The sequence below is a fragment of the Gekko japonicus genome, unplaced genomic scaffold (genome assembly GCF_001447785.1).
Source record: "Gekko japonicus isolate JY-2015 unplaced genomic scaffold, Gekko_japonicus_V1.1 scaffold2807, whole genome shotgun sequence".
Lineage (NCBI taxonomy): Eukaryota > Metazoa > Chordata > Lepidosauria > Squamata > Gekkonidae > Gekko > Gekko japonicus.
In genome coordinates, this window is record NW_015160309.1 from 29,173 (window position 1) to 40,122 (window position 10,950).

The following is a 10,950-nucleotide window of genomic DNA, read 5'->3' on the forward strand; positions in this document are numbered from 1 at the left end:
CTCTCCTCTGACACCACATTCCAAAGGAATCCATTTTCTTCCTGTCTGCTTTCTTCATTGTCCGACTTTCACACCCATACGTAATAATGGGGAATATTACAGTACGGATTATCCTGATCTTGGTCACCAGCGACACATCCTTACACTCAATCTTTTCTAGTTCCTTCAGGGCTCCCCCCCACCTTTTAATTACTACTGTATTTATTTTAATATGTGCTGAATGAGGCAGTTCACAGGTTAAATCAGAACATTAAAAACAGTATTAAAATCAATAAAATCAGTGCAAGAAAATAGCCGCATGAACACAAGCTAAAACCAGTAAGATGATAACAGTAATCGACAGCAGCCATAAAAATAGCAGTGGCCTAAGCAATGTTCCCACTAAGTCGAGTTAGTGTGAACTAGCTCAGTTTTTTAGCCTCCGGCTCACACTTTTTTGTCTTAGCTCAGGAAGGAGGGCTCCAGAGCAAACGAATGTATGCAGCAGCCAAACTGTACACTCACAACTTTAATGCCAGTAGCTCACAAAGTAGAATTTTTGCTCACAAGACTCCGCAGCTTAGAGGCAGCATTGGGCATAAGAGAGGGGAAATTTAAAAAACCATCTCAAACCAATTAACCAAATAAAACTGTCCACTATCAACACACACCTGGGCCAAGTCAGATCCTGGCACTGCATCCTCAGCAGATTTTGGTCACGGGGAGAACAAAGTCTGTTCCCTGTAACAAGTAGCTGCCAGCAGTTTTCTGGCCGCCTTTTCAACCAAACAAAGCTTCTGAACTGCCTTCAAAGGCACCCACACAAACATTGCCTCGTGATGACAACCTACCCTGAAAGTCAGGTGAGATGTGTCAGCTCAAAAGACCCTAACTTAAAGCATCAGCATCTCCAGTTAGAGGTTCAGGTGGTAGATGAGGGGGAAAGACCTCCGCCCAAGATCGCGGATAGCCAGAACTCAGACTAGGCAATACTTAACTTGAGAGGCCAAGAGTCTGATTTATGTCGCCCTGACCCCGATGGCCCAGGCTAGCCCAATCTTGTCCGATCTCGGAAGCTAAGAAAGGCCGGCCCTGGTTAGTATTTGGAGGAGAGGCCACCAAGGAGGCCCAGGGTCGCTATGCAGAGGCAGGCAAGGGCAAAACCACCTCTGGATGTCTCTGCCCTGGCCTGGGTGGCCCAGGGTAGCCTGATCTTGTCAGATCTCGGAAGCGAAGAAACGCCAGCCCTAGTTAGTATTTGGAGGGGAGGCCACCAAAGAAGCCCAGGGTCGCTGCACAGAGGCGGACAACGGCAAACCACCTCTGAACATTTCCTGCCTGGAAAACCCTACAGGGTGGCAGTAAGTCAGCTGTGACTTGAGGCACTTTACACACACACCAATGATCCCTCTGCCCTGGCCTGGATGGCCCAGGGTAGTCTGATCTTGTCTGATCTCGGAAGCGAAGAAACGCCAGCCCTAGTTAGTATTTGGAGGGGAGGCCACCAAAGAAGCCCAGGGTCGCTGCACAGAGGCGGACAACGGCAAACCACCTCTGAACATTTCCTGCCTGGAAAACCCTACAGGGTGGCAGTAAGTCAGCTGTGACTTGAGGCACTTTACACACACACCAATGATCCCTCTGAGCTGTGGAGTCTCGTGAGCAAAAATTCTACTTTGTGAGCTGCTGGCATTCAAGTTGTGAGCCGGCGATTGGGCTGCTGCGTACATCCTCCCTGAGCGAAGGCAAAAATGTGCGAGTTGGAGGCTAAAAAACTGTGAGCTAGCTCACACGAACTCAGCTTAGAGGGAACACACACACCATTCCATGCTATGTGTTCAGAGCATGAAACCAGGTCTTCCACGGTCCACCCCACCACTGACAACGCAGTCCTAAAAATGTTCGCATTTCAAAGATGGTGGCACTCCTTCGCCATCACTAAACTTCATGCTGCTCTCTTAACTAACCATATCCGCTCAGTTTCACCCGCCGAACACAAGTCCTGTTTTCCAGGACCTCAGCAATGGTGACCAGGATCCCACACGTCCCCGTCCCACCCCCCCAGTCCCAGAACTCAGGAAGCCCAACCTACCAATTGCTGCATGCCCGAGACCAGATCCTCCGCATCTTTGTTCAACCGTCTAGCTCGCCCCTTCCTCTTGGCCTCCGGCAGCCCCCCTTTTCTGTTCGCTTTTTTCTAGAGAAGCCAAGAGACGGAAAATACATCAGTTGGAAGGACGGCCAACATGACAGAGGCAGCAAAGAGTTTATTTCTTTATTTACTTTTAACATTTTTACACCCCCTTCCCCGCGAGCGGGCTCAGGGCGGCTTACAAGAGGGCACAGGCCCATGCATGAAAACAAGATAAAACAATAAAACCATTAAATAACAACGAAAACAAGAATAAAGTGCTCCATGCAAACAAGATGGCCTCCGAATAATTTCATGATGGTATCAGTCATTTCATTGGGGGTGATATTGTCCTGTAGATAGTCCAAGGCCAGTCCAGCGGTATCAGTGCCATGCAAGATTATGGCAGATCTTCCGGGGACCGCCCCTAACCCCGCTGTTGTCCCCACCGCTGGCGGTGGTGGTAGTGGCGGCCCCTATATGAAAGCCTGGTGGAAGAGCTCCGTCTTGCAGGCCCTGCGGAACTGCATAAGGTCCCGCAGGGCCCTGATCTCCTCCGGGAGCTCATTCCACCAGGTGGGGGCCGCCACTGAAAAGGATCTGGCCCTGGTCGCAGCAAGCTTTGCCTCCCGGGGGCCTGGAATCACCAGGCGGTGCCTGCCCCACCCGAGTCAACTGAAGAGGCGCCTTCGGTGGCGGCACACGAGAGAGGTCCTTTGTATGTCCTAGGTAACTCCATCTTGGTAGTAAAACACAGGAAAGGGAAAACAAACTTGACCCAAAAACTGGAATCAAGGACCACAAGGGTAAGAAAGAAGTCTGATCAAGGGCCAATATTAAAAACCTAGTTAAAATTTATAATATACAAAAATACATGTATTTATTAGAAAGGCAGTTAAAAACATATAAGGGCCCAATGAAAGCCTCGTTGAAAAGTTCAAGTGGCCTGAACGCAAGGGCCAACACACGTGACCTCTTTCTGCCCTATGGGGGGGGGCCCTTCTTCAGAGGTCAAACAGTTTGAGGTACACGTTACAATATTACATATTACAATGGGATTATTGCGATATGTAATATTGTAACGTATCTAGGCCACTTGGTTTTCAGTACTGGCCCTTTATTAGACTTCTTTCTTGCCCTTGTGGTTCTTAACTCCACCTTGGTTACACGCTGGTGCTTAGTGGCCCTGAGCTCGGTGGGAGGACGGGGTTCAGCCGCTCCCAAGGAAACTTTCCTCTCTCTCTCCTGCTCGTTAGCAGGACTTATCTTCAAGGCCTGGGTTGTTTCTTCCCCCCCACCGGCTCATCCTCATGTTTGGGACAGCTTAATGAGTCATCCTTTGACTGGTAGTCAGTGTTTAGGGCATAAGACGCCTCGTCTGAGTTATGCAGGGGGCCTCAGATTCTGGAAAGCTTTGCTGTGTGTGCACACGCTCGAGGTAGGGTTGCCGGGTCCCCCCTGGTCCTCAGCAGGGGATGGAGTAGAAGACGAAGACAAAGAAGAAGAAGAGGAGGAGATTGGACTTATACCCCGCCCTTCACTCAGAGTCTCAGAGTGGCTTACGGTCTCCTTTCCCCTCCCCTCCCCACAGCAGACACCCTGGGAGGGAGGTGAGGCTGAGAGAGCTCTCTCGAGAATTGCCCTTTCAGGCACAGCTCTGAAAGAACTTGTGACTGACCCAAAGGTCATGCCAGCAGCTGCATGTGAAAAAGGAGTGGGGAATCGAACCTGGTCCTCCCAGATTAGAGTCTGTACTCCTAACTACTACACCAGACTGGCTCTCAGTAGGGTTGCCAGATCTAGGTTGAGGGACTCCTGGAGATTTGGGGGTGGAGCCTGGGGAGGACAGGGACCTCAGTGAGGTACAATGCCATACAGTCTACCCTCCCAAGCATCCAGTTTATCCAGGAGGAACTGATTTCTGTAGTCTGGAGGCGAGCTGTAATTCCAGGGGATCCCCAGGCCCCACCTGGAGGCTGGCATCCCTAGCTTGAGGCCCAGCAGTGGATACTTAGCCTGCATTTTCTGTAAGTCTGACGCTTTATTAAAAATCACCTTGGAAGCAAACCTCGATTTGCTCATCATTTCCCTTGGGACTTCTGTGAACCTGGGACAACCTTTTTCCGTGGCGGTCCCACCTTTCTGGAAGTGCCTCCCCATGGAGGCGTGTCTGGCCACCTCACTCTCGACCTTCCAGAGGCCGTTGAGGACCATTTTACTTCGAACTGGACTGGACTGCTTCAGCTTTTATTATTGGCAGTCCTAACTGAAGTTCTTAAATTGTGTCTTTCCCTGGGTTTCATAACAGTTGGTTTTATTGTGTTTCTTTATACTGTTTTATTTGTACTGTAAGCCGCCTTCAGTCCCTCAAGGGCAGGGGGTGGCCAAACTTGCTTAACATAAAGAGCCACATAGAATAAAACGTCAGACGTTTGAGAGCCGCAAGACATGAACAGACATTACACGTTTTTACTGGGAAATACGCAGATTTGCTTTTTGTTAATATTAAACGAGACTGCCAAAAATAATATCAAAAGCGGTAAAAGCAGATATCGATAATGATCGTTATTTGCCCAGTGATATTTGTTTGCTAATGATACTTAGCTTCCCCAGCTGCCCTGCCGGGAGCTGCACAATATGTGTGACGGAGCCGCAGGCGGCTCCGGAGCCAGTTTGGCCACCCCTGCTCAAGGGAAAGATGCAGCTAATAAACACTTTCAATAAATAAAACAAATTTTAAAAAAGAAGTGGGTCACGCTTCCCACCCAACTGTGGCTTGCAGGGGCGCGGTCGCAGCCTCCCACTTAGAGCCAGAAGGAACCTCAGCGGTCATCTAGTCCACCCTCCCAGACTATGCAGGAAATCCAGTTTCCTCCCCCCCCCACTCCCTCGGTGACCCCTGCTCCATGCCCTAGGGAGGGGTGACTTTACCGATGGTACCCGAGTCTCCAGAAGGGGCACCGAAGGGGGTTCCAAACTTGAGGTATCTCCTAGATCAGAAGCCATCATGGAGGCGCCGGATGCCCCCTCGCGCCAATCCTGCGGGAAGGAAGGAACGGAAGATGACTCATGTTACAAAGGATGACGATATGGAGCTCAGTGCCAGTGAGCCAACCACCCAGACAGACCCCCAAAACACCCAATTCTCCCAAACAAGACAGACCATCAATAAAGAAATCACCCCAAGGAAAAGAACCTGCCTTCCATTTAGTGGCCACAGAATCATACAGCTGGAAGGGACTTCCAGAGTCATCTAGTCCAACCCCCTGCACAATGCAGGAAATTCACAAATACCTCCCGCACACACTCCCAGTGACCCCTGTTTCATGCCCAGAAGGTGACCAAAAAAACCTCCGGGATCCTTGGCCAAACTGGCCTAGAGAAAAATTGCTTCCTGACCCCAAAGTGGCGATCAGCATGTCCCCGGGCGTGTAAAAAAGGGCCACAAGAACTCTGCCCCACCGCCAAGAAAGGAACGACACAAACTTCTTTCACCAATGAATAAGCCTGCCTGTTCCAGTCGTCCGATTGGGTCATCCTCTTTTCCTGCTGCCTTCAGCTTTTCCTAACATTATTGCCTTTTTCCAGTGGGTCTTGTCTTCTCATAATGTGACCAAAGTACAAATGCCTCAGTGTCAGGCGATTCTCTTAAATTGCACTCCCAATGAAATCCACCACCACCACCCACTCTCCAAGATTTGCCTGGGAGAGGAAAAACTCACTTCAAGGCTTTCCCTCTAGCAAAGTGGGCGGTTTTATTTATGGAATTCACTCTGACACCAGCTCATTCAACAACAAGCTGGCATTCTGAACAGATATGGCGTTCATTCTTTATAGGGGAAAAATAATTTAAAAAGGACAGGCTTCAGTAACACACAGGACAGCCTACATCCCGTTTCCAGACATAATTCACTCCACCCCATTTACAGAATATTTCAAATTCCTGGGCAGGGCAGAAAAGGAAAAAAACCCTTCTGCAACTTAGAAAAAAGTAAGGGAATCACCACACTGTAACCGTGACAATGCTTGTCTAAAGTTCAGGGGTATTAAATAACAGATTTTGAGCAAAGGTGAAAGAAAGGACAAAAACATAAATATCGAAAATTAATTAACACAATCTATCTCATGCTCGATAATCAAAAGTATGTGATGATATTGGATCCTTGCTCAGCATTATAATAACAAACTAAATTTCTCTAACGCTCAGTTTGATCATTTTAGGTTTTAAGGCGTTCAGGCTAGATTTGATCTAGAACCCACAAGTTTCTGTTTTTGGCAGTCCATTATTTATTTATTTCTCTTTTTTTGCTGTAAGGTTTTTTATTTTATATCTAACAAAGACAAGCAACAAACAGACAACATATATTACGAACAAGTTGGGGGTTCACATTCATCTTATTACATCTCCATTATTTCTGACCACATTTAAACCAACTCCATTCTCCAAGTGGCTAATAACAATAACCATTCTGACACACAAAGATCTAAAATTTAAGAGCCCAACCAAGCAACAGTAAATTGAAAGCAACTTTATTGCCCCTACGTATTCCAGATAGTCAGCCGTGTTGGTCTGATGCAGCAGAGCAAATTTAGAGTCCAGTGGCCTAGCAGAGGCTCTACTACTGTGCCATGCCCCCTCCCTAGTGGGGCTTAGTCCCTAATAGACATGCACAGTATTAATCACCTAGCAGCATCATACTGCACCCGTTCGCAGCCAATTCCCTGCAATTCCAAGCCACTGTTCCCTCTAAGCAGAGTTAGTGTGAGCTAGATCACAGTTTTTTAGCCTCCGGCTCACACATTTTTGTCTTAGCTCAGGAAACATGGCTCCAGAGTAAGCTAATTTATGCAGCAGGCAAATCGCCCGCTCACAACTTTAATGCCAGTAGCTCACCAAGTAGAATTTTGGCTCACAAGACTTCACAGCTTAGAGGGAACAACGCGACCCCTCGCACCCCCTTCCCCGAAAACAAAGACCTTTCTCTTTCTCTTTGTCTCTGCCACCATCTCTCTTATCCTGCCTCCTGGCCCTTGATTCTCCCTGGCCCTTCCCCGAGGGAGACACTCCAAGACCTGAGCCCTGCATGCACCCCCGCTGTCTTCCCCAAAAGCACCCTCCTCCCACCACCCTTTGTGGGAGCCTCAGTGGGGCACAATGCCACAGAGTCCACCCTCCAAAGCATCCATTCCCTCCAGGGGAACTGATCTCTGTCGTCTGTAGCTGTAGTTCCAGGGGACCTCCAGCTCCCACCTGGAGACTGGCATCCCTGCAACATTCCCTATTTATTATTTTCACATTGCATCGCCTGAGGGGAGGACAAAAACTGCAAAGCCCCACCCTGAGTCCCACTGGGAAGAAACGGCCCCACTTCCCTCCGCCTTCAGTGGCGGCAGCCTTGCTAGTCTCACCTCCAGTGCAAGCCCCCCCCCTCCTCCAAATACACGAGTATTCTGTTCACACGCACTCACGCAGTTCAGGGCACCCAAGACACTGACTTGCAACGCAGCACCTGGACACCAGCCACTCCCCTCCCTAAGGCGTCAAGGGGAATGAAGAAGAAGGGGAGGGCAAGCACTCAGCCCCCACACGTCTCCGCCGCCCTCTCCCCAAGCCACCCCGGGCGGCGTGTCTCCTCCTCCTCCTCCTCCTCACCTGCAGCCTCTGCGAACACACCCACGCACGCGCGCGCCTCCCCCTCTCCGCACACTTGGACTCTCCCAGGGCGCCGCCTGATGTTGTCACCCAGCGCCGCCCTCAGCCTGCGGTGGAAACCGCTCGCGGAGCACTGGGCTGAACCATTCAGTTCCGGGGGAGGGGAGCTGGAAAGCGGGCGGGACGGTTAAGGAAGGAGAAGGCGGTTGGGGGTCCCATATTAGGAAGTGGGGGGGAGAGAAGTTAGACCGTTGTCTGTGAGGGGTGGGGGCAGGCGGGCGGGCTACCCCGTTGGGTTTTTACCCATATTTCTTTGCTTTAAAAAAAAAAAAAATGCGGGCAGTTCTTGTTCTCCTCTCAGGCGATGCAATGTGAAAAATAATAGGGAATATTGGAGGGATGCCAACCTCCAGGTGGGGCCTGGCGGTCCACTGGAATTACAGCTACAGGCTGCAGAGATCAGCTCCCCTGGAGGAAATAGACCCGTTGGAGGGTAGACTCTGTGGCATTGTGCCCCACTGAGGTCCCTGCCCTCCCCAGGCTGGATCCCCAAATCTTAGGGTTGCTAGCCTCCAGGTGGGGCCTGGGGATCTCCCGCTTTTACAACTGATCTCCAGCTGACAGAGAGAAAATAGCTGCTTTGGAGGGTGGACTCTGTGGCATGGTACCCTGCTGAGGCCCCTCCCCAAACCCCGCCCACTTCTGGCTCCACCCCCAAAGTCTCCAGGTATTTTCCAACCCAGACCTGGCAACCCTACCAAATCTCCAGGAATTTCCCAACCTGGATCTGGCAACCCTACCCCCAATCCCCTGTCAGTGCCGAGGGAGAACCTGGCAACCCTAGAAATAGGCTAAAATTGTAATAATAGTTGTTAATGGTAGGTAAAGGAGGAGGGGAAATGTGTAATTGCTTTAAAAATATTAACTCAGGCTGGGGAATTAACAGGGACGGCTCTGGGAAGGGCTATAAACAAGTATAGGGAATTATGGGATAGGGCTGCCAACCTCCATCTGGGGGCCTGGAGATCTGGAATTACAAGTTACCTCCATGAAGATAGTTTCAGACGGTAGCCGGTGTTGGTTCTGCAGTGGAACGGTTAGATTCGAGTCCAGTAGTACCTTAGAGGCCAACAAAGCAGTGGCTCTGTGGTAGAGCCTCTGCTTGGCATGTAGAAGGTCCCAGGTTCAGTCCCTGGCATCTCCAGTTGAAATGACCAGGCAGGAGGTGATGAGAAAGACCTTGACCTGAGACTCTGGCTCAGTGGCAGAGCCTCTGCTTGGCATGCAGAAGGTCCCAGGTTCAATCCCCGGCATCTCCAGTTAAAAGGACCAGGCAGTAGGGGATGAGAAAGGCCGCTTCCTGAGACCCTGGAGAGCTGCTGCCAGTGTGAGTAGGCAATACCGACCTGGATGAACCAAGGGTCTGATTCAGTATAAGGCAGCTTCATGTGTTCAAGAGCTTCAGAGTATAAGTTCACGAGAGTCAAAGCTCCCTTCATCCCTCCAGAGATCAGTTCCCCTGGAGAAAATGGCTACTGTGAAGAGTGGAATATATGGCTGAGGCCCCTCCCTTCCCCAAACCCCACTACCCCAGGTTCCACTTCCCAAATCTCCAGGAATTTCCCAGCCCAAAATTATTTATTTAATTCGTTTGTACCCCACCTTTCTCCTCAATGGGGACCCAAAGCGTCTTACATCCTTCTCCATTTTATCCTCACAACAACCCTGTGAGGCAGGTTGGGCTGCGAATGTGTGACTGGCCTAAGGTCGCCCAGTGAGCTTCCGTGGCACACTTGGGGATTCGAACCTGGATCTCCCAGACACTAGTCCGATCCTCTTAACCGCTACTGCACACTGGCTCTCTATGTGACAATCCTTCTGGCAACTTTACATGCAAGGTAATAACCCTGCATTAGAATAAGAATAAGCAGGAGTCCATTGGTGCTTTAGTTGCTAACAAAGTCTGTTCCAGTCTAAACACTTGAGAGTCAGAAGAGCTTCATCAGTATCTCATGAGAGCTTAGCCAGAATAAATGGGGTGGTCTTCAAGGTGCCACTGGGCTCCGGTTCAGGTTTGCTTCCACAAACCCACCATGGCGTCCCCTCTGGATTTTGATCATAACACTGTCCTGAGTCAGTGACCAGCAGCTATAGACAAGTGGCTGAGAAGGAACCAGTAGAAGAGGAATCCAGACATAGTGAAAATCATGTTCATTGGTATAGCCGAGGTCCTCTTCCTCTTTGTTCTCCGTCAAAAGCAACGGTATTATTTTATTTATTTAATTCATTTATACCCTGCCTTTCTTCCTAATGGGAACCCAAAGTGGCTTACATCATTCTCCTCTCCTCCTTTTTATCCTCACAACAATCCTGTGAGGACGTCCCCTGGTAAGAACATAAGAGAGCCCTCCTGGATCAGACCAGTGGTTTATCTAGTCCAGGATCCAGTCTTGCACAGAGACCAACCAGTTCCTCTGGAGGGCCAGCAACAGAGCATAGAGGCCAAGGCCTTCAGAAGAACATCAAAAGAATCCTGCTGGATCACACCAGTGCTCCATCTAGTCCAGGATCCGGTCTCACACAGTGGCCAACCAGTTCCTCTGGAGGGCCAGCAACAGAGCATAGAGGCCAAGGCCTTCAGAAGAACATCAAAAGAATCCTGCTGGATCACACCAGTGCTCCATCTAGTCCAGGATCCGGTCTCACACAGTGGCCAACCAGTTCCTCTGGAGGGCCAGCAACAGAGCATAGAGGCCAAGGCCTTCAGAAGAACATCAAAAGAATCCTGCTGGATCACACCAGTGCTCCATCTAGTCCAGGATCCGGTCTCACACAGTGGCCAACCAGTTCCTCTGGAGGGCCAGCAACAGGGTACAGAGGCTGAGGCCTTCCCAAATTACATCATTAGACATTTTGCAAAGAAGTTATTTCCCTTGGTGTGTCCCAAACCTACCAATGATTCACTGGGTGCTCCCTGAATTTTAGTACATTTAGAACAATTCCCTCCATCTACACTTTTCACACCATGAATAATTTTATAAATCTTAGTTTATTTTCTAGAAATGGCCTCTGAGCACACACGGAATTTATTTATTATTAGAATGCAGAATATTAGAATACATTTCTTTTGCTACTGGGTAAGTGAAGTCAGTCCCTATGCAGACAAAATGGGGGGGGGGGGAGACGG

The 10,950-nt window shown here is 49.8% G+C and overlaps 1 long non-coding RNA gene across 1 annotated transcript; it reads right to left on the reverse strand.

Annotated features, from left to right (window-relative positions):
• Nucleotides 1-2,113: 2,113 nt before the first annotated feature.
• Nucleotides 2,114-7,714, reverse strand: LOC107115015. The gene is made up of 3 exons (XR_001482664.1): nt 7,580-7,714; nt 5,042-5,149; nt 2,114-2,176 (listed from the first exon to the last, which is right to left on the reverse strand). It is a non-coding gene; the product is annotated as an uncharacterized LOC107115015 (long non-coding RNA).
• Between the last annotated feature and the right edge of the window lie 3,236 nt (nt 7,715-10,950).